General features: G+C 37.2%; 1 long non-coding RNA gene and 1 pseudogene across 6 annotated transcripts; both read left to right on the forward strand.

Moving 5' to 3' along the window:
• Positions 1-679: 679 nt before the first annotated feature.
• On the forward strand, positions 680-6,643 carry LOC131796479 (uncharacterized; annotated as a pseudogene).
• A 4,451-nt stretch (positions 6,644-11,094) lies between these two features.
• On the forward strand, positions 11,095-22,586 carry LOC131796484 (uncharacterized). 6 transcript variants are annotated; one of them, XR_010719001.1, is made up of 6 exons: positions 11,095-11,626; positions 12,599-12,709; positions 13,415-13,634; positions 13,809-16,360; positions 21,116-21,300; positions 22,484-22,586. It is a non-coding gene; the product is annotated as an uncharacterized lncRNA (long non-coding RNA). The 6 variants fall into 6 exon arrangements; XR_010719005.1 differs by having other exon boundaries at positions 13,863-16,360; XR_010719004.1 differs by having other exon boundaries at positions 13,415-13,492.
• The last annotated feature ends 1,057 nt before the right edge of the window (positions 22,587-23,643 follow it).

Consider the following 23,643-nt stretch of genomic DNA (forward strand, 5'->3'; position numbering starts at 1 on the left):
ACGTTTCTTTTTTTTAACCGCCTCGCGCGACAGACTTCGTGGAGGAGGGGGGACTGCTTCGTAGTCTAAGAAACCTACCAGAGTTGATTTTTAAAATTTGCAACCCACGAGGCGGAAATGGTCAATTGGAATAATATGACTCCAGGCCAGGATCGTGCCCCTCCCCTCCCCCCCCCCCCCCCCCAGGTCGAACCTTATTAAGTGGCCACCACACTGAGGAGGATAATTAGCGATGAATCTGAAGAAAAACTTATTAAATATTCAACCCGGCACTTCTTTGGGTTTCAGCTTTTCCTCCTCTACCAAAGACGGTAATTCCCGAGGAACGTCAGCGTATTTTGTACTAACCCTTCTCCTGAGCAATCATGTGTCTTGAATAAAGTGATCCTCGCAGTAATGTACACTACTTAAGCAGTAGTGAAAATAAGGCCTTTCAGGCCTGTACGGGATTTGAACCCATGACCTCTGTGATACCGGTGCAGCGCTCTACCAACTGAGCTAACAAGCTAATTCGGAGTCTCTATTTCAGGCCTTATTTTCACTACTGCTTAAGTAGTGTACATTACTGCGAGGATCACTTTCATATTCAAGTCTTAATCTGCAGTTCAAATATATGACTTTCAAATATTCTTAGCCGTTTAATCATGTCTCCTATTAAGTGGTCATTAAGCGGTCAATTATGACGTAAGGTGGCCTTGTTTATCGTTTTTTTTATAATACTCCTTATTGTGGAACCTGTATTAGCGATCACCCTATATTAAACTGTCAACTCACCATCTCCCGGGGGGTGATGGCTAAAATGGTCTACCTACTGAGTTAAAGAGAGCTCGTTGGTGAGTGGGGCTATAACAATTGTTTCGCTTGTCTGATAAGTGCCCCATAGAATACTAAATGTACATTACGTCCCAGGTTAAAAAAAACATTGTTTCTAAAATTTTTGTTTGAGGTAAAGCTGTAAAACTCTAAAAGCAGTTGTATTCGATTATACTTTGCAGGATCGTAGACTCCTTCAGAGGTTTCTCATGGTGAACGAAGTTGCTGAGCAAGTCTTGAGTTCTCACGAAATGGTTTAAGACTTGAAAGATAAAAATAGAACCTCTACATAAGACGATCGTAACAAAAATTACGCTAAATTTAACGAACAAGTTCAATAAAGTGAAAGGCTTGTCTTTCGTGAGCGCCCTCTTGAGGTCTCGGTAGGGACCTTTAGCAATTAGGACAGCAACGCCAAGGACGACGTCGATATAAAAACAAATATATATTTTTGGTTGGAATCTCGCGAACTACTGGACGGCACCTCAACCTAATCTCAGCATAACGAAATAAGAGCGGCGTAGAGTACTAAATGAAAACTTAAATAATTTGCCGTCGGGTTCCCTTTTTGAGACAACGCAAACGTTTGATGATTTCAAGTTGTCATTTTACAGGGGACGGCTAAACGCACGTGCTGAGCTATTGTTCTGCTCATTAGATCTTTTGTTTTGCCACGTCCCTCGTTGCTGTCGCCGTCGTGTTTGCGAAAGGTCCGTAGTCCTCGGCCCTAGTCGGAACATTTTCTCTTCTTTAATGGCAAGACACTTCATTCCTCATAGTGTTCAATCATTTCATTAATGTCATAGTTTTGAAATAAGGTTGCCCCTATATATACGCGCCATAGGCTCACGTGTAAAAACTTAACAATTTAAGGAGCTGAGTACGTCAAATATGAATTACAAATGAAATATGGTAAATAGGAATATACAGATTATATTGAAAGACTTCGTTTCAAGACCACATTTAGATATAAAAGTCAAACAAAAAATGTATTTTACATTCCTTAGTTAGATTATCAAATTATGATACAGTCAGAAAAAACTGATTTCATAAAAGTGACACCTTAAAAACAAAGGAATTATGAAATAATTTTCAGTGTTGTTATTTGGTATAGAGCGTTTCGTAAACAACTCCATCGCGCATCGGGTCGCATGGTTTCTATAAGGTCTCGCCATATATCAGTTCAAAATGCATTGTGGTTATTGAAGGTAGTGCTCAAAAGAGATGTACTTTCATAAATGAGAAGAAAGATTCGGTGAAAAAGGGAAAAAAACGACTGTCACGACGATTTCCAAAATATGCTTCGTAAAATTATGAAGAAGAATGAGTAGCATTAAAATCTGGTGGCACGAAATGAAATGACAGCGACACAAATCGCAAAAAAAAAGTTTTAACTGGGCTCTAAAATTTGAGAGATGAATAAACAGACGCGAGACTGGAATAGAATAATTTTATAAAAAGTGCAATTGTCCATAAGGATTCCTATCAAAATCTTACTTTTATTATCTGTAATTATCCTCTGTTTTCGCTTGTTGCATAATTCTCAAAGAGGATAAAATCCTTGTCCCTAAAGCTGTCTATGAAACCGAAGCTTTGTGATGGCGATCTTTAAAGAGCCGAGATTTGGATATTCCAGAACAAAGATAGCGCTGACGTCTCGTCGCAACGACTGCTAAGTCACTTCTGAAACACAACGGGGCGACGCACTCGACCCAGTTCCTTACCGGTCTTTTTGCTGAGTGCTTCGTTGTCAAATGACGTTCCTGTTCTCTTGCTAAATCCACTCTAATGACGAAACGCGTGGCAGCAAGTTTGAAATTTAGTTCCCCTGCTATAATCACCTCGCGCGAGGTGATTATAGCGACATATGACGCAATCTTCGACCATTTAGAGCGCACGCATCTTTATAACGAGGAAGCAATTACACTTAAAATAACTACCAATGCAACAAACTGTTAAGAATATTTCTCACCCAAAGGGAATAGTGGTCCCTCATGCTATTAAAACTGCCATGTTCTGACTTGCTTCATATGAAATTGATAGATATTGATGACTAAGATAGTGAATAACATATTCTTTTGGAACCCACTTTCCACAGGCGATGAGATGGACTTGTTACCGAGTAGTCATAAAGAAACCTGTTCAAAAGGAGCTCAAATGGAGCGATATCCCCAGCAAAACACCGAAGAAAGAAAAAAATTACTCACCCACAAAACTTCCGCTACAACGAAGAAAACAGATGAATCAACCTCAAAGCACGAAAGGCCTGATTCTATCAGATACAAGCCCTCCGGTTTTGAACAATTTGAAAAGGTAAATCCTGAGTCACTTTACACACTACAAGGCTCGTTTGGTGCTGATAGTCGTGCTGACACTCTTTTGGTGGATGAAACAGAATTAAACGACTCACTTGGGTTTTTGACGGGTCTCTACGAGATTACACCACTTTCGGATGAATTTAACACTGTTGAGAAAGATATTGAGCGTTTACTAGTTAACTTAGATGCCAAAACGAGAAGCCTTGTTGACTCAAAAAGGGAACATTCAAGTGCTTTAGAAAAAGTTTTGACGCTTAAACTGGTGGAGAGTAAAGTTATGGTTGGCAATAACAATGGTCTTATCGACTCTATAAGTGCAGAGATTAAGCTTAACAAAGAGAAGTTTGTGAAGGAAATTGAAAGAGAAAACATTTCCAATGTGCCTCAAATTCATGAAGAAGTGGAAACATCAGTTTCATATCCAGTGGTTGAAAAAGGTTCAAGAATTACAAAAAAAGAAACGATTTGTGCCAGAACAACACACTCGTGTAGAGCTTCCTCATCGCACATACGAGCAAGACGATGAAAGTGACAAGCAAAACATCGAGGGAAGAAATGGCTATGGAACAGAATTTGTTAAGGAAAAAAGGATCGACGCAGAACAATGGATAAGTAATCTTTTTAAAGGCATCGGCGCTGTAGAAAAAATGAATAAGTTGAAAACAAATGGCCCAGAGGAAAGCGAAAATGTAACAAGGAAAAAAGTTCGCCAAAGTCAGCAAACGGATTTGAAAGATATTTTTCCAAGCTGGTACCTTCCCGAATCTGTTGAGTTTTTATCTTCTCTGAACAAAAGAGTCATTGCAAATGGGAAAAGATGGAGGGATGGTTCACATGTCGCTCCAAATAACTGTGAAAGAAGAGGAAATTTTCTTTCAGGGAGCGATTAGCACAGGGGCCAAAAAGTTCGCCGAAACAATTCCGTTCGGTCATAAAAGGCAACAAAGAAAAGCCGAGAGAGATTTTCGTCTTGCTTTATGGCAAGAAAAGAACGCTCTTTTGCGAGACAAAAACGGCGATCCAGTCAGCACCAACAACATCGATGGTAGCCTTCAGGGAAAGATTGGAGAGAAGTTTAAAAGGGCCTCTCGCTTCAGAGAGGAGGAAACTTTTAAGGTAATATTAATTTTCTTAAAGATTATAAGTCCATGCAACATTATGCCGCCTTATCCTCTTCTCGCACTCTAAATACAGCTTATTAGAAGGAAGCATCAATGAGTAATCTGTTCTAAAATTTTGGTAACGCGAATCCGTCTTTGATTAAGTAAAGCAAAATCACTGTCGAGAATGACTAGTGGATCCGGTTCTTTTTTTCAATAAATGCAAAACTAAGAGAGGTACCCAGCAATGAGGAAAGACATAGTTAAATATAATAACATGACTTTTTTGACACATTGACGGTTTGAATGATAGTTTTCAAATCTCTGCTCAATTGGGCTCAGTGCAATCCCAGTTGTTAAATAGTTTCTAAAATAGTTTGCCAATGATCTTTGTAGTTCTCCTTGAGCCTTCATTTTACTACTAACAGCTCGTATCTTGATACATATGGAATATTATTACAAAAGTGATATTCACGTGAATTTTCCCAGCATTACTGGAGCATTTTGGCCAAGTGGTTAGGGCACTGGACCTGTACTTTTGTGGTTCCGGATTTAGCTCTTCACCCCGTTGCTCACTTTTTTGTTTTCGGTTGCCCCAAGAAAAAAAAAAAAAAAATCGCCCCTCTTTTGTGCGAACATCTGCTTAAAACTGCTTTCATTGATAACAGAGCCCCTTAAATTTCACGCTCATTTTGGAGAAATATGAAAATAGACTCTGCTTTGTAGAGGTTTCAACGTTTTGATATTAAATTTTGATTGCAAATGAGTTTGCTAAACTCAGAAATAGAGTTACAGCCAACTAGAACTAACCAGAATATCAGAGGTTGTCGATGATGATTCTCACTTCAGATAACTGTGGGCATCACTGGTAAACTTTGGTAGCTCTGTGGTAACTGTTTTTTTTCCATTGCATCTTAAATTTTAAGGTTTCACAAGTTAGATATGTTCTACAGATATATTACAGAGCGTAATAAAGCAGTACCCTTGGACTTACTCATTATTCTGGAAAGTCGACGGATCAACACTTTGAACTTGAGGAACCAAAACAGACAGAATTGCCCTTATGACTGTTTATCGTAAATTATTGATAATACTTTCACAGAAGATGAAAAACAGTTGGATTCCCTCTTGGACTTGTATAAATCAACTCAAGACGTGTTGCAGAAACAGGCAGAGCAGGAAATGGCCATTAAGAAATGTAGGAACAAAGTAGATTGTATGACTGAAGAAATGAAAACGCTACAAAAAATTATTGCAGAGGATGGTACGCTTAAACAAGTGAGTAATTGATTAGCTTGAACCAATGAGTCAACTGTTAAATTCAATAGCTTTTCTTACTGTTTAAACAGGTACTACTGATCAGTACCGTAATGATTTGATTTGGCGCCCTATAATAAGCGCCCCCTTCTAATGAGCACCCCCTCTAATAAGCACCTTATTCAAATTCGTTTTTGATAATAAGCGCCGCCATTCTTATAATTGCCCCTAGCGAGTATGAAGCATCCTCATTGCAATAGGCGCCCCTATATCAATTAGCGGCACTATTCTGTTTCAGTGATAGTACTGTTAGTGTACCTGCACATTCAGATCGAAGGTGGTTCATCTTCCTTTAATTACTTAATTGCCTACTTCAAACCTTATTATACAAAAACAGTGGTCTTCGTCTCAGTCTCTCAACTATGATGTCCATGCGTGTGCACAGTTCCTTTAAACGAATGATCACGCCTTCAAATTTGCTACGACGATTTCGTGGCTGTTCTTTCCGACCAGGAAAGGTCCGAGGCCGGCATGTCCGGTCATCAATGTTCTTGACCCTCTTCAAATAAACATCAAAGATTTTTGAGCAAATTTTCTTTCCTTGAAAATCAAAGAAGCGCCGTGTTCCTTACTAGCGCCCCGTTTCGAATAAGCGCCCTCCCTTCATATGTCAAGAGCAAATAAGCGCCCAGGGCGCTAAATCGAATCATTAAGGTATGAACAAGAAATCCCAATATCGCTGAGTTTTTTTTCATACTACAATTTTTTCCTTAACAAAGAAAAGTTATAACGTTTGCCAACCGAAAATGGCTTCTGACTCTTCAGGCTCTTAAGTCAAGGATGAGGGAAAAAGCATATACCCGAAAAAAAGATGAATGAATTAAAAAATAAGAATAAAAAATTCGCTGAGGAAACTCTTTCTCTTTTTTGCTGTCTGCAACACTGTCATAAAACCTGTCAGGAAAAAAATTCGCTATTAAAAAAAGGGGAAAAGGAAGAAATAAAACTACAATCCTGACCTATCAATGCGCATTGTTACAGTTCAAAAGGAGGTACATGTTAATGTACATGTCAGTGTGCTACTAAATTTGTAATGAATTTTATTTTTTCCAGGGAATAAAAATGGTTTCTGGGAAAACTTCGTGGTCAATTTAGCAACGGCAAAGGAGAAGTTTGAAAGACTGCTGGTTCATGAGTTCATTTGAGCCATGTTTGAGAAACTTCTTCATGGAATTACACGGCTATCGTTCTCAACTGAGGCCCTAGATCTATCGTCAGAGTTTCAACAAAATAAACCGATTTTTATTTATAAATAAATCAATATCATTACTTCATGATCTCTTGGTAGACTTTGGCTTCATGTGCGGCGCCCTCATTCATTTGCATACAACTTCCTTCACTAAATCTTTCTGGCTTGTTTGGTTTGTTGCTTAATATAAGACTAGATGACAGCACTGTCCAAAGAATCATTGCTGTCACATTGCCTTTCTAAATTGTTTGTTTGTGTTTAAAGATTTGTGAAGTGGAGCTCTGTTGTGAGGTGCTTTTTTTCAGATTTCCTCTAACCAACTTAAAGATACAAACTGAATGGAAATTCCATTACCAGTTTCAAAAACCTTTACTTTTTATTAAAGGTAGTTGTTCGTCTGTCGTATTCGACAATGACCATGAGACTTCGAATATTGAAAACAGAAAAGTCAAGGTCCGTGCGTAGGAAGATGCCTTGAGAGGCCTACCCTTGACTTGAAGAGGCGTCTGCATGTTGGACAGGGAAAGATTGGTACTGTACTGGTTGCAGACGCTGCTCGCACCTTGCGAATGGCTCTTTTGTTTTTGGACTCCTGAATCCACTTTTTTTCGGCTAAATGAGCCAAATTCCCAATTTTCAACTGCCTGTTTTTTCGACAGCAGCAGGGGATCCCCGCCAACCGTGGTATGCTGGCAAGGGCGTGATTAAACGGACTATTTTTAGGGCACCTTTTCTAGCCTCTTCCTCCTTGGAGGTGAGCAGAGCGTTCCAAGGTTCTGGGTGCTTTCGATTTGTAAATTTGGATTGAAATTTTGAAATACAGATTTCGGATTTTGCAGTAAAAATTGAAAAGCAAAAACTAATTTCGATGCTGAAAAATCTGTCCTCAAGGTCAATTTCCATTAATAAATCCAGAGCTATTTTTTTTGTACATTTTCTAACTAACGGTTAACCCCAATGAGACCCTTCCTAGAAGAGCTGTAGTTCTACAAATCCTTTTGGATTTACCAAAAAACGCAAAACTTAGAAATTCAGAAGATCTGGAGTGCCACGACCAAGATCTGAAATTGGCAGGTCCTCTTTTAAACACAGGGCTGCGTTGGCATGGAACCTTCTTCCGCATCACGTCAAGGACTGTGCAAATTTACGATCATTTAAGATGGGCTTAATGCGAACAAACATCTACTAAGTAGCATATGTTTTGCCAAAGGTTCCTGCTGTGTTTCAATGAAAAATGATGATTACTTATATTTTTATATATTTATTTACTATTTATAATTGCATCTAATTTATGGTCTCGCCAATTTACATAACCTGCATTGTTAAATAAAGATGTATGTATGTATGTATCTAAGCACCCCCCAAATATAAGCACTGCCCTCTAACACCCCCTCTTATAAGCGCCTCCCTCGAATTCGTTTTTGTTGATGAGCGCCGCTGTTCTTATAATCACCCCTGTCGAGTATGAAACACCCGCATTACAATAAGCGCCCCTATACCAGTTAGTGGCACTATTCTGTTTCAGTGATAATAATGTTAGTGTACCTGCACATTCCGATCGAAGGTGGTTCATCTTCCTTTAATTGCTTAATTCCTTACTTCAAACCTTATTATACAAAACAGTGGACGTCGTCTCAGTCTCTAAACTATAATGTCCATGTGTGTGTAAAGTTCCTTTAAACGAATGATGTCGCCTTCAAATTTTGTGATGATGATTGCCTTGCTATTCTTCCTGGCCAGGAAAGACTCGGGGACTGCATGTCCGTTCATCAGTGTTCTTGATCCTTTTCAAATAAACATCGATATCAAAGCTTTTTTTCGCATAATTTGCTGTTTCCCGAGAATTAAATAGCGCCTTGTCCCCTAATAGTGCCCCGTTTCGAATAAGCACTGTCCCTGTAGGTATCAAGGGTTAATAAGTGCCCCAGGTGCTAATTGAATCATTACGGTATGTACAAGAAAACTCAATATCGCTGAGCTTTTTTCATACTTGATTTTTTTTTCCTTGACGAAGAAAAGCTTTAGAGTTTGCCAAAGCGACAATGGCTTCTGACTCTTCAGGCTCTTAAGTCGTGGATGAGGGCATGAATATATCGTCTTTTCACGAGCGTGGGACAAAGAAAAAATTGTGGGTCCCCATGAGGAATCAAACCTCAGACCTTCGGATTCCGCGCTCCGATGCTCTACCATTGAGCCACAGAGACTCCATGGTGAGCGAGGTCTATTACGAAGTTCATATGACATGCGTCCTGCATATATAGGATCAGCAATGTCGATAGCGTAATGTTTGTCGATAGAAATAAGAGAGATGGTAAGTGTTTGAGCTAGGAAACTTACCATCTCTCTTATATCTATCTAGTAAAGAGGAGTTGCATGTAGATATACATGCCAGTGGGCTACTAAGCTTTCTATAGATTTAATTTTTTTTCCAGGGCATAAAGATGGTTTCTGGGAAAACGTCGTGGTCAATTTAGCAATGGCAAAGAAGTTTGAAAAATGCCAATTCACAAATTCATTTGAGCCATATTTGAGAAACCTCTTCATGGACCTACAAAGCTATTGTTCTTAACTGAGGCCCTTTACCTATTGTCAGAGTTAAAAAAATAAACAGATTTTAAATTAAAAATAAATCAATATCATTACTTCATGATCTCTTGGACGACTTTAGTTTCATGTGTAGCACCCTCATTCATTTGTGTACAACTTCCTCAATTAAATCTTTCCGGCTTGTTTGGTTCGTTGCTCAATCTAAGACTACATGACAGCACTGTCCAAAGAATCATTACTTTCATTTTGTCTTTCTAAATTGTTTGTTTGTGTTTGAAGATATGTGAAAAGGAGCCCAGTTGTGAGGGAATTTTCATTTCAGATTTCCTTTAACCAGCTTAAAGATATCAACTGAATGGAAATTTCATCTCCAGTTTAAAAAACCATTTAATTTTCGTCTAAGTTAGTAGGAAGTACATTATTATAAGATAATGACATTGACTGCGCTTTGTGATTTTCAGATTTCTCTTACTAGCTTAAGGATATCAGCTGAATGGAAATATCATCAACAGTTCCAAAAAATATATAATTTTCATCTTGGCCAGTGAGAAGTACATCATTATGAAATGATGACATTGACCACGCTTTGTCTCCCAATGTTGATCTGACTTAACAATTAGATGCTGCAAAAAATATATATTTTTTTGATGCGAATAATGATCTTTTCCTTTTTATGGTAAGAGCAGCAGCTGTTTGTGAACCGCTCAATGTGGTTTTCGCGAGTCGATAGCTTGCGGCCAGATTACTATGTTGATTTTGAAAATGGCAGCGTCGATAGTCAACTTCTTACCTCTTGAATTTTTTTTGGCTTTGAAATCTGAAAACACGGTAGTAGAGATATAATTTTTAGCTACACTGTTGTAAGCAAAGTTCTTTTAAGAAGAATAGACAGTATTATTGTCTTTCCACTGACGTCATCAAACCAATGACCATCAAAGGGGTAAGTCTATAATAGTTGGATCGGTTCTTTTAAACCTTGTCTATCGGCTTATCTGCGTACATCACTCAAATGCATTTTTTGAAAGTGAATCATAAGAATAACTTAAATGTTTCAAGGGAGAATAAAGGCCATTGTTTTCTCTTGACTATTTCAAGTGTTACTGTCAGTGAGAAAAATTCCCGGATTAGCTTTGGTGTAGCCGTACCCTACCCCCGCCAAGTACGGCTACACGTAGGCTAAACATGGATTAACCAATTTTGAAGAAACTTGCCGCCGAGGATGGCCTTAATAAGATGGTCGAAAAGCCTAGCCTGTTGGCTTTATAAAAATAATCTTATTTCTACTCAGAAGAGTCCAAAATAAGTGCGAATACTTGTGGAATATTGAGAAAACGGCTCTAAAGTTCTGGGTGCTTTCAATTGGTAAATCCAGATTAAAATTTTGAAATACAGATTTCGCATTTTTTTAAGTAAAAAATGAAAAGCAAAAACGGATTTCGACGCTGAAAAGTCTGTCCTCAAGGTGGATCACTATTAAAAAATCCAAAGCTATTTTTTTTTCTTTTTATAGCCAACGGTTAACCTCATTGAGACCCCTTCTAGATGAGATCCTTTTTGGATTTCCCGGAAAAACGCAAAACATATAAATCCATGAGATTCGGAGCTGAATTTCTTATTTGAAATCCACTTTGAGGATGGATTTCTCAGCGTTGAAAGTCGTTTTTGGATTTCATGTTTTACCGCCAAATCCGAATTCCCGATTTCAAAATCAAAATCCAGATTCGTCGAAGTTAAGCACTCAGATTTCTTTGAAGACGGCGTCTTCTTTCTGATTGGCCTAGACTAGCTCTCGACCCAGTTTCTTAAAAGCCACATTCAAAATGGCGGACGAACTGCTGTGAATTTAGGGTTGAAAGATTCGATGTCGCACTGAATGGTCAGTTTATTACGACAGTTGTGTTACATTTGATGACGGATGATGAGCTGTTCTAAAAATTCGTCTCGTCTTCGCTTTGTACATCGGATGTGTTCAGTAACATCTTTCTACCGTGATGAAATTCTAATTTTACTGGGAACCCCCCGACAGGTGAGAGATCTTCAAAGAACTTTGACAATGAAATGTATCCTATCACATAGGAACGTTACTTACTCATCTTCTAACAAATGTTGCACTGATCACCAAGGAATGGGGTGATGGAAAAAACAATGACTTCCAGTCCATGGACTTAACCCTGTTGGACAACTCAAATGAACTACCCTAACATGCACCAATCCTTCGATGTTTTTTGTTTTGTTTGCGTTAGTCACAACAAACACCACGAAATTTAAGCGATTATTTTAAACATTCAAGCGTGATAGCGTGATCCAAGTCGTGTTACATTCATTATCGGTCACGAAGAAAGGTGAGAAATCGATAATATTAAATGTCTTTAGTGTACAGATTGACGCAGATACAAAATGTATCTTCCATGAACATCAAATGGCATGGCTATGTTTGGAAGGAGATTCTTTTAAAGGACTTGCACACCCATTTTAAGCCGCATTGTAAACATATTATGGTCAAGAAGAGCAACACCTTTTTCTTTTTTCTTTTCTTTTTTCTTTACTGATTTTCTTATTCTAAATAAATTTAAGATTCTATCATGGTGATTTATTGCAAGAACAGTTGCTTATCAGAGGCTCTTAAAAGTTAAACTAAGAGCTAAAAGTTAATAGACGGTTAATCCCTTTTTACAAAAATTCAAATTTCTGATTGTGTTCTTCAAAGTTGACCTCCAGAGCATTTAAATGTAAATCGGCCAATTTGTCTCATTGGATTTTCAATTTAGCTAAGTTAGACATTGCAAAACCGAAGTTTCATTTGTGCTCTGCAGGCATCAAGTGGTCTCTCCAGAAATTTTAAATTAGAAGGCAGAAATTGTAATTTCTCTTGCTGTTGCAATACCTCACTAATTTAAAAGTATCTTTTGCAACAAGTTTCATAATCAGTTATCCCATAGCATGTTTCAGTGTCCTCTGGAACACTTTCATGTAGACAAAGAGACTCTATTAAGTAATGTTTGTTATTTATAAACTGTGTGGTGTAGAAAATGAATTTGAGAAGAAACTAAATGAACCTTAATGACTGTGTAAAACTTCTTTCAAAATCAAGAATGTGCAACTATGTTAAATGAACATTTAATTCCTGTTATTTTTTCTTGGCTAATAGTTTTCATTTTCCATCTTTTCTTAAGTTTTTCTGTGTTTTTTCTAGGCCCAATTAGCTGTAAAAACCAGGTATATATATAACAGGGTGTAAGCAATGGCCAAATTAATCCAGTCATTTGAGTGTTTTTTTTACATAGCATGAGACAATTAAATGCTGATATTTTTAGTGGCAGATTGAAGTGATGATGCTGAGATGACCTAAGCAGCAAAAGTTTGGATGCAATGGACTACTTGCTGGATTTGTCTAAACTTTTTTTTAAGGAAGCTACGTCCTGCAGGTAAAAATGGAAATTCTTGAATGGGTATTATCTGTTGTACTAAAATGTTGGTTATGTGATCTGTCTTTGATTAAGTAAAGCAAAATCACTGTTGAGAATGACAAGTGGACACCATTCTTTTTTTTCAATAAATGTAAAACTAGGGGAAGTACTCAGCAATGAGGAGAGATAGAATAAAATATGATAATGTGACTTTACTGACATTGACAGTGTTGTTTTGATTAAAAGGTTTTTAAATACTAGCATTTATTTGGACTCAGTTTGTGCCCAGTAGTTAGATGGTTTCTAAAATAGTCTGCCAATAATCTTTGTTGTTTTCATTATGCCTTTATTTTACTACTAACAGCTGGTATCTTTAGTCAAAACATATGTAAGGTTCAGCTCTTCACCCCAATACTCACTGTTTTGTTCTTGGTTGCCCTAAGTTTAACTCCCAAGCTGTGCTTGTAAAAAGCTTACTGGTCTGCCCCATGACTAGTTGGGATCTTTGTTTTTGCAATGTTATTTACAATTTGTATGAACTGGCCCCGAGAAGCCCTACTGGGGAAGTGGTCAGTGATTATTATTATTATTGTAATTGAACTATGATGATAATGAAAACGCTGTCAGAACATTTGAAAGAAATTTACCATTATTCAGAATTACTTGTCTTTAAAACAGTTAACTGACCAGGAACTAATATTCTTGTCTTCCCTATTTATACAGTCTTGTTGCAGTTGGTTGAGGGAAGCAAGTATCTCAAGAGGATCGCAAACTTCAGAAAGAGAAAAAGGACATTATTTGGTGAGTCTTGTATCTTGGGGAGTTCTTCTACTCTGCAAAAGGGTTTCTATTTGTTGAAAAAATTGTCCCTATTCTGTGGGTGAGGGAAGCAAGTATCTCAAGAGGATCGCAAACTTCAGAAAGAGAAAAAGGACATTATTTGGTGAGTCTCACTTCTTGGGGAGTTCTTCTACTCTGCAAAAGGGTTTCCATTTGTTAAAAAAATTGTCCCTATTCTGTGCGAACATCTGCTTGAAACTACTTCTATTGATGACAGAGCCATTTCTATTTCACACATACTAATATAATAATTGTTTTTTTCATTATTATCTTGCAGAGTTAGAAAGGAAAGGGTAGGAATTAAAACTGTTCCCTCATAATATATTTTCAGAACATTGGCAATTTATTAAAGACTATAGAATGGCTATGGCACAATTTCCAGCTGGAGACTGTATAAGAGACATACAGGATGGTAGAGTTTACCAAAAATTCATCCAGTATGACCCTTGCACCAGAGGAAGAAAGTACTTTCAATTATAGTTAGCAGTGCACTGTTGATTAAGTCCAAGAAGTTTAGTATCAGTGGCCACTTATTTGTTTTCTTGTGGAGTTGCGTCCCCAAGAAAGATACAAATTTGAAAACATCCTACTTACTGGACTGTGGTCTGGGAAGTCCAAACCACATGTGCCATTATTATTAAAACATTTTACCGGTGAATTATTCAATATGGCAAATGGTAGTAATTTTAACAATGAACTTGTGAACTTGTGTCATCAGAGTGCAGAATCCAATCTGATGTACCACACCTGCCGGCCAAAGCCTTGCTTTTAAATATCAAGCAGCACAATAGTAAATTTGGCTGCAGTACATGCAAACATCCAGGGAGGTACTGTCATTCTGACGGGCAAATACATGTAAGGCTGTATGAATACTGGCCTTCTGGTACTGTGGCTGTCAGAACAGCACAAGAAACCAGGATGTTTGGGAGAATTGGGGAGGCAAGAGGCACCACAGTGTTTGGCATTTAAAGAGAAAATGTGTTTCGTTAATTGGTTGACATTTCAGACAATTTACCTATTGACTGAATGCATTGTGTTTGCAAAGGCATCCTGAAAAGACAGCTATTCAAATGGTGGTTCAATCCTCAATATGCTACAGATTCAAACAGTTTGCTAGGAATTAGTCATGAGCTAGAAAACCTGTTCCTTTCTATCAAAGTGCCACATGACTTTACTAGAAAGCCATGTAGCATTGCTGAATTAAAACAATGGAAAGTATCAGAATTTGAGTTTTTTGCCCTCTTTGCTAGACTGCCATGTCTTCAATATACTGTTCATTCTTGGCATAGAATTTGGCATAGACCACTTTTATCACTTTGCACTTCTTTCCACTGCTCTTAATTTCCTGCATTTAGTTCCTATTTCTAAAACTTGTGTAGAGAAGGCTCAAGTTTTGCTTGAAAACTTTGTAAGACTTTACTCAAGTCTTTATGATATTGAAGAGTGTACATACAACTACCATGCTTTATTCCACTTCCCTTTCCAAGAGTTCTTGACCATGGTTCCTAAGCACTTTAACTTCTGCTTTAAATTTGTATTTGAAGCAATTATCTCTCACCTTAAAAATCTGTATTCTGGAACAAGGGGACTCCCAAAGCAAATGGTGGAAAAACTAGGAGTAAGCCAAACCTGTACTTGTTTCACAGAAATGCAAATCCACACCCAGTGCTGCTAGGTTTGCAAAACATCTGCTTGGTGAAGGCCTAGTGTTCGGTATACAGAAGGGAGTTCGAGAAGCTGACACAGTCTCAAAATGTCTTTTTTGCAGCATTTGGAAGTGGTCCTGTCCCAGAATACTTGGTTTCCTATAGGATGACAAAAGATCATGTTACCTTCCACAGCACGATGTATCCTAGAAAAGGAAATTCGGGAAGCTACCTTGTCCAGTTTTGTGCACATGGGAGGAAATGCTATGGTAGAGTGGTTTGCTACATCCTCTTCAAGAATGTTGCCTATGCATTGATCACAAAGTATGGCTTGAATGGATTGAATGTTTGCCAAGACCTTCCTCCACCACAGGATGTAGTCGTGAAGGAAATTGTTCATCGAAACTTAATCGGTCAACATTTTCTCCAGGTTCAAGTTACTTGGGTGACTTCCCAAAAGACTTAAAATTTTTTTGATGGCTGCTGACATCCTCTCTTAAATGTTTCAAGAGAGAATAAAGGGCATCATTTTCTCTTGACTATTTCAAGTGTTATTGTCAGTGAGAAAATTTCCCAGAAAGTGGAGAAATTAGCCTACATGTAGCCATAATTCCCCCCTGTCCTCAGAGTGGATTTTCGTTAAAAAATCCAATGCCAATTTCTTTTTTCGTTTTATAGCCAACAGTTCACCTCATTGAGACCCCTCCTAGAAGAGATCCTTTTTGGATTACCCGGAAAAACGCAAAACATAGAAATCCATGTGATCCGGAAGTGGATTTCTTAATGGAGATCCACTTTGAGGATGGATTTCCTAGCGTTTAAAGACGTGTTTTACCGCAAAATCCGAATTCTCGATTTGAAAATCAAAATCGAGATTCGTCGGAGTTAAGCACCCAGATTTCTTTGAACACGGCGTCTTCTTTCTGATTGGCTTAGACTAGCTCTCGACCCAGTTTCTTAGCAGCCATATTCAAAATGGTGGACGAGCTGCCGTGTATTTAGATCTGAAAGAATCGATGTCGCATTGAATAGTCGGTTTTTTACGACAGTTGTGTTACATTTGACGACGTATGATGATGAGCTGTTCTAAAAAATCGTCTCATCTTTACTTTGTATCGGATGTGTTAAGTAACGTCTTTCTACCATGATGAAGTTCTAATGTTTACCAGGAACCCCTCGATAGGTAAGAGATCTTTAAACAACTTTGAACCGATTCAGTGTCAATGAAATGTATCTTATTACATAGGAACACTACTTACTCATTTTCTAACAAATTTTGCATTGATCACTAAGGAATGGGGTGATGGACAGAACAACGTCCTCCAGTCCATGGACTTAACCCTGTGGGACAACTCAAATGAACTACCTTAACATTCACCAACCCTTCGAATTTTTGTTTTGTTTTGTTTTCGATAGTCACAGCAAAGACCACGAAAATTAAGCAATTATTTTAAACGTTCAAAATTCTCGCTTCGAAATATAGCGTGATCCAAGTCATGTTACATTCTTCAATGTACGTCACGAAGTAAGCCGAGAACTTCAAAACAAAAAACATGAAGTTTATTTTCATTAATAATTAGAATAAACAAAGGAGGAGATTGTGAGTTTCTCGCAATAGCCGTTTAGGGTATTTGGCGGCGAAACTATTCTCAGTAAATTGCGCTTATTTCATGAATGTCATACGTAAACGGAAATAGTTTACCCAGAAATAAAATGCGCTAGTATATCCTAGTTTAACACCTCCCCATTTAAATGTGTACTTCACCATTTTAATGTGAACATAGTAATTTCAAAAACACTAACTTAGTGTTTTTGAAATTACTATGTTCAATGTTTTCGCTTCAAGATAATTATCCGTTGTCGCTCGGAAAGTTTTTCCACAAAAGATCTCACGGGCTCAACCACAACTGTTTACATTAATTTTTAGCTCTCCGTTTGTCGATTTTGGTCAACTGTACGTTTCTCGGTTTAAGCTATCCGTTATTGGACTTAAGTCAACCGTTTAACGTTTCGAGCTAACCTTTTTTATTTTTGGTCAACCGTTTAACAGTGTTAGCTATCCGTTTTTTGGACTTTGGTAAACCGTTTAACGTTTCGTGCTATCCGTTTTTATTTTTGGTCAACCGTTTGAGGGCCCAATTATAAGCTATCCGTTTTTGGACTTTGGTCAACCGTTTAAATTTTTTTGCCATCCGTTTAAGCGGTTATGGAAACCGTTTAAACGCTTGAGTTAGCCGTTTAGTATCCGTTTAAAACCGTTTTTCTAGACCGTTTAACGGAAAAGCGTTAGTGTCCGTTTTCCCATGGAGGGTCACAAATGTCCTTCAGTACATAGATTGACGCAGATACAAAATGTATATTCCATGTGCATCAGTTGGCATGGCTATCTTTGAAAGGAAATTATATTTATAGGACTTACATACCCATTTTAAGCCGCGTAGTAAACATATTTATTGTCAAGAAGAGCAACACCTTTTTTCCTATTTGTTTGCTGATTTACTTATTCTAAATGAATTTAAGATTCTGTCTTGGTGATTTAATTGCCAGAATTGCTTATCGCAGGTTCTTAAGCATCAAAATAAGAGATAAAAAATAAAAGTAGGTTAATCCCTTCACAAAATTCAAATTTTTGATCAGGTTCTCTGAAGTTGACCTCAAAAGCATTTATTAATAAGTGTAAATTGGCCAATTTATCTTGTTGGATTTTTAATTTAGCTAAGTTAGACAAATTGAGGAACCCAAGTTTCAGTTGTGCTGTGCAGGCATCAAGCATGCTCTCCTCAGGAATTTTTAAGATAAAAGGCAGAATTGTAATTTCTGTGGCTTTTGGAATGTCTCACCAAAGTATCTTATGCAACATGTTTCATTAGAATTCAAGCTAAACACTACTAACTAGTAGTTTGTAAGTTTGAAAAAAGGAACAGGTTCAGATTTGAATGTTTAGCTAATTAGATTATTTTTGCTTATTTAGTGAAATTGCGGGGAAAAAATTGAATTTGAAACTATATAAGAACTGAATCAAATGCCATCAAAGTGATGAAGATTTAATATATGAAAATTCATCTGAAAGATGAAATTAGTTAAGAACACTACTGTAACTTGCTAATATGTTTTTTAAATTTCATATATCTAATCACTCAATGGTATTTGCAATTCATTGACAGAACTACTAATTTCGTAGTGTTCTATATCTAATTTCATCTTCATTAGGTGCAATGGAAGAATACTAAATCTTCATTCAAGGCTCAAAGTTTCAGTGCAAATCAATGTTTCATCATAATTATTATTTATCCCTCAGCATGTTTCTGTCCTCTGGAACACTTTCTTGTTGACAAAGAGACTAAAGAATGTTTATTATTTACAACTGCATGGTGTAGAAAATGAATTGAAAAGAACTACATGTACATGAACCTTAATTTGTAAAACTTCTTTTAAAATGAAGAATTTAAATGCAAACAAGTACAGATTGTCTCTGTTATTGATTTTCTTTTAAACTATAACAGAAGCACTTTGCTAGAAGAATATGGTCACCTTTGCTTTCCTTGCAAGAGAACTGATGAATTGGCATGATTTATTTCATGTGAACTAAATAAAACTGGAAAAAAGAAGAGCATTCAGTATCTTTCTTTCAAAAGACACTAATTTAGTTAAGGTGATTCCTCTGAAAAAAAATATTGGAACAATTTTCTTTAAACTTTCCTTAAATGTTCCTTGCAAATCTCTGTTTTAAAAAATATTTAATTTTAGAAAAGATAAGTCACCATGCTTGTTTTGCAGTTTAATGGGCCAAACTACCCTATTTATGCCTGACTACTGGCACTAATCATGTGTGTCATTTCATTGGTTTGCAGTACACTTTACTGTAGGGGGAAGCTAGGTTTTTAAACTGAGGTACCCTTGAAAAAAACTTGATACCATAGGTAGAAAGTTTGGTGCATATGAAACAATTTGATATATAATTGGTGGGAAAATCAGGCAAATTTAAACAGCATAAACTCAAAATGTTCCTTGAGTTGTTCCTTTTGAGATCATAATTTGCATCCTCTAGTAAAGGCCTATGTGAGTGCTTTTAACTTTATCTTTTTTCCCCTCCGAAGAATTTTTTTGGAAAATCCCCAATTCAAAGGGGATAAATGGTACACCAAAATTATGCAATAAAAAGTATAGGTCACTGTGCTTGTTCAAAAGCTAAAGACCATTGTGCCTCTTTGCCTGGTCCATGGATTGAAAGAGAATACCATGTTCTTGAAATGCATGTGTGCTCATTCCCTTGGTGAATGTGCAATACAGGATGCATGGTGATAACTGAGGAATCACATTGACATTTTCATGCTTTTAACTCTGAATCAAGACATCAATAATTGGTTGAACTGCATGGAGTTTTTTTCTGGGCTCATCAAGGCAAGATAGTGTGGGTTGATTCATTTCCAGGTAGGCATGTAATTGATGATGTGCAAATTGTAGCTTGGTACAGTGTAGTTGAACTCACAGCAGCTGAGAAAAAATCCTTTAAGTAACAGAGTGAAGAGCTTTAAGTTGCTCTAAAGACTTGGCAACACTGCTTCCTTACTCACTTTCTTCATGTCTTGTCATCCTTTTAATTTGTAGTCTTTCAACAAGTTTTTGTTCAAAGTGTTAAAGGAACATTGGTCAATATAACTGATGCAGAGCAGGAAAACAACCCTTTTGAAAATTTTAGATGGTTGAGGAAAGTGTAAAGATGATAAAATCTGCATTCATCATCCAACCAGAATCAAATCAGGATTTGTATGTTAAATCAACATTTAAGTCTTTTTTTTTTCTCCTGTGACTGTTTTCATTTTATATTTTTTTCTTAAGTTTGTTGGTTTTTTCCCCATGGCCCAATTGGCTATAAAAACCAGATACTATATAATTATATAACATGGTAAGCAGTGGCCAAATTTATCCAGTCATTTGCATGAATTTTTTTTTCATGAGATAATTAAATGCTGATGTTTTTAAAGGCAGATTGAAGTGATAATGATGAAGAGATGACTTGAGCAGCAAAATTTTGGGTGCAATGGACAACAGGCTAGATTTATTGGAACTTTTTTAAGGAAGCTACCTCATGAAGTCAAAATTAATAATTCTTGGGTAATCTGTTCTAAAATTTTTGGTAACATGATCTGTCTGTGACTAAGTAAAGCAAATCATTGTTGAGAATGACAAGTGGATACCATTCTCTTTTTTTAATAAATGTAATACTAGGAGTAGTACCCAGCAATGAGAAAAGATAGAGTAAAATATAATACATGTAACATGACTTTTCAGACACACTGATGGTCTCATTTTGAATGATAGGTTTTTTAATTCTAGTGCTCAGTTGGACTCAGTTCAAGCCCAGTTGTTAAATAGTTTCTAAACCAGTCTGCCAATGATCTTTATTGTTCTCCTTAAGTCTTCATCTTACTACACCTTATATCTTGAAATATGTTGAATATTATTGTAAATGTGACATTCATATGAACTTTGCCAGCATTATTTGTGACATTGTGGCTGAGTGGTTATGGCACTGGACTTGCACTCCTGTGGTGCTCAGCTCTTTACCCTGTTGCTCTCTGGATTTATTTTCATTTGCCCCTAGTTTAACTCCTAGGTTGCGCTCTGTAAAAAGCCAAGTGGCTTGCTCATGTCCACAACATCACAAGTTGTCAATAAGGATTCTCACTTCAGATAACCAAGGGCATCGCTGATAAACTTTTCTAGCTCTGTGGTGACTTTTTTTTTGTTGCATCTTAAATTTTAAGATTTAATAAGTTACTTAGGTTCTGCAGACAAATTACAGAGCATAGAAAAGAAATATTTTAGGAATCACCTACTGTTCTGGAAAGTCCAGTGACACTGTGAACTTGAAGAACCAAAACAGAAAGAATTGAATCTATGACTGTTTATTGAAAATTATTGATGATTTTCACAGGAGATGAAAAACAGTTGGATTCCCTCTTGGAAATGTAAAGTAACTCAAGACGCGTCGCGGAAACAGGAAGAGTAAGAAATGACCATTAAGAAATGTCAGAACAGAGTGGACTGTATGACTGATGAAATGTAAATGTTTCAAAGAATTACTGCAAAGGGTGCTATGCCTGAGCAAGTAAATAATAGGTTAGCATTAACAAATGAGTCAACTGTTATTTGAATTGATAGCTTTTCTTACTGTTTGAACAGGTACCACTGATCAGTACCGTAATGATTTAATTTGGCGCCCTTGTGCCAAAACCACCGCCTCTCTAATGAGCACCCCCCACCCCTTTCTAATAAGCACCCCTCTCTAATAAGCATCCCCTGTAATGGGCATCCTCTCTAATAAGCACCCCCTCTAATAAGCGCCCCCCGCTTCTAGAGACACCCCCTCTAATAAGAACCCCCTCTCTAATAAGCAACCTCTCTCTAGTAAGCACCCTCTCTAATGAGCACCCCTTCCAATAAGCACCACCTTCTTATAAGCACTTCCTCTTATAAGCACCCCCTCTTATAAGCACCCTCTCTGATAAGCACCCCCTTTAATAAGCACTCCTCCAATAAGCGCCTCGCTCGAATTCGTGTTTGATAATAGGCGCCGCTAACCTTATAATCACCCAATCGAGTATGAAGCACCCGTATTACAATAAGCGCCCTTATAGCAATTAGCGGCACTATTCTGTTTCAGTGATAGTACTGTTAGTATACCTGCACATTCAGATCGAAGGTGGTTCATCTTCCCTTGATTGCTTGATTGCTTACTTCAAACCTTACTATACTAAAACAGTGGTCATCGTCTCAGTCTCTCAACTATAATGTCCATGTGTGTGCACAGTTCCTTCAAACGAATGATCTCGCCTCCAAATTTTGCGATGACGATTGTTTTGCTGTTCGTTCTGGCCAGGAAAGATCCAGAGATAGCATGCCCGTTCATCAGTCTTCTTGATCCTTTTCAGATAAACATCAAAGCTTTTAATCGCACAATTTGCTGTATCCCAAAAATGAAATAAGTACCATGTCCCTTAATAGCGCCCCGTTTCGAATAAGCGCCTTCCCTCTAAGGACGGTAGGTAACAGAAAACTCAACATCGCTGAGCCTTTTTCATACTTGATTTTTTTTCCGTGACGAAGAAAAGCTCTAAAGTTTGTCGAAGTGACAATTGCGTCTGACTTTTCAGGCTCTTAAGTCGAGGATGAGGGAAAGAGTATAACGGGAAGAAAAACAGCAAAAAGGGGGAGGGGAATTAATACAGTGATAGAGGAGTTGCATGTAGATTTACATGCCAGTGGGCTTCTAACTTTCTAATAGATTTAATTTTTTTTCCAGGGCATAAAGATGGTTTCTGGGAAAACGTCGTGGTCAATTTAGCAATGGCAAAGAAGAAGCTTGAAAAATACTAAATAAATAAATCAACATTATTACTTCATGATCTCTTGGTCGACTTTGGCTTCATGTGTAGCACCCTCATTCACAACTTCCTCAATTAAATCTTTCCGGCTCGTTCGGTTCGTTGCTCAATCTAAGACTACATGCCAGCACTTTCCAAAGAATCACTACTTTCATAGTAATTTACTTTCTAAATTGTTTGTTTGTGTTTGAAGATATGTGAAGAGGAGCCCTGTTGTGTGGGAATTTTCTTTTCAGATTTCCTTTAACCAGCTTCAAGATATCAACTGAATGGAAATTCCATCTCCAGTTTTAAAAACCATATAATTTTCGTTTAAGGTAGTAAGAAGTGCATTATAATAAGATAATGACATTGACTGCGCCTTATGATTTTCAGATTTCTCTTACCAGTTTAAGGATATCAGCTAAATGGAAATTCAATCACCAGTTTAACGATATCAGCTAAATGGAAATTCAATCACCAGTTTAAAGATATCAGCTAAATGGAAATTCAATCACCAGTTTAAAGATATCAGCTAAATGGAAATTCAATCACCAGTTTAAAGATATCAGCTAAATGGAAATTCAATCACCAGTTCCAAAAACCATATAATTTTCATCTAAGCTAATGCGGAGAAGTATATCATTATGAAATGATGACATTGACCACGCTTTGTCTCCCAATGATGATCTGCCTTAACAATTAGATGCCACAAAAAATTTATATTTTTGATGCGAATAATGAGTCAGAGTAGCAGCTTCTTGTGAACCGCACGATGTGGTTTTCGCGAGTCGATAGCTTGCGGCCAGATCACCATGTTGATTTTGAAATAGAAGCGTCGATGGTCAGCTTCTTACCTCTTGAATATTTTTGCCTTTTAAATCTAAAAATACGGTAGTAGAGATGTAGTTTTTAGATACACTTTTATAAGCAAAGAAAGAAATCACTCGGTAACAGATCCTTTAAGAAAAGTAGACGGTACTGTTGTCTTTTCACTGCTGTCATCAAATCAATGATCATCAAAGAGGTAAGTCTATAATAGTTAGATCGGCTTATCTGCGTACATCACTCAAATCCATTTTGTTGAAAGTGAATCACA

Source organism: Pocillopora verrucosa, chromosome 1 (genome assembly GCF_036669915.1).
Source record: "Pocillopora verrucosa isolate sample1 chromosome 1, ASM3666991v2, whole genome shotgun sequence".
Lineage (NCBI taxonomy): Eukaryota > Metazoa > Cnidaria > Anthozoa > Scleractinia > Pocilloporidae > Pocillopora > Pocillopora verrucosa.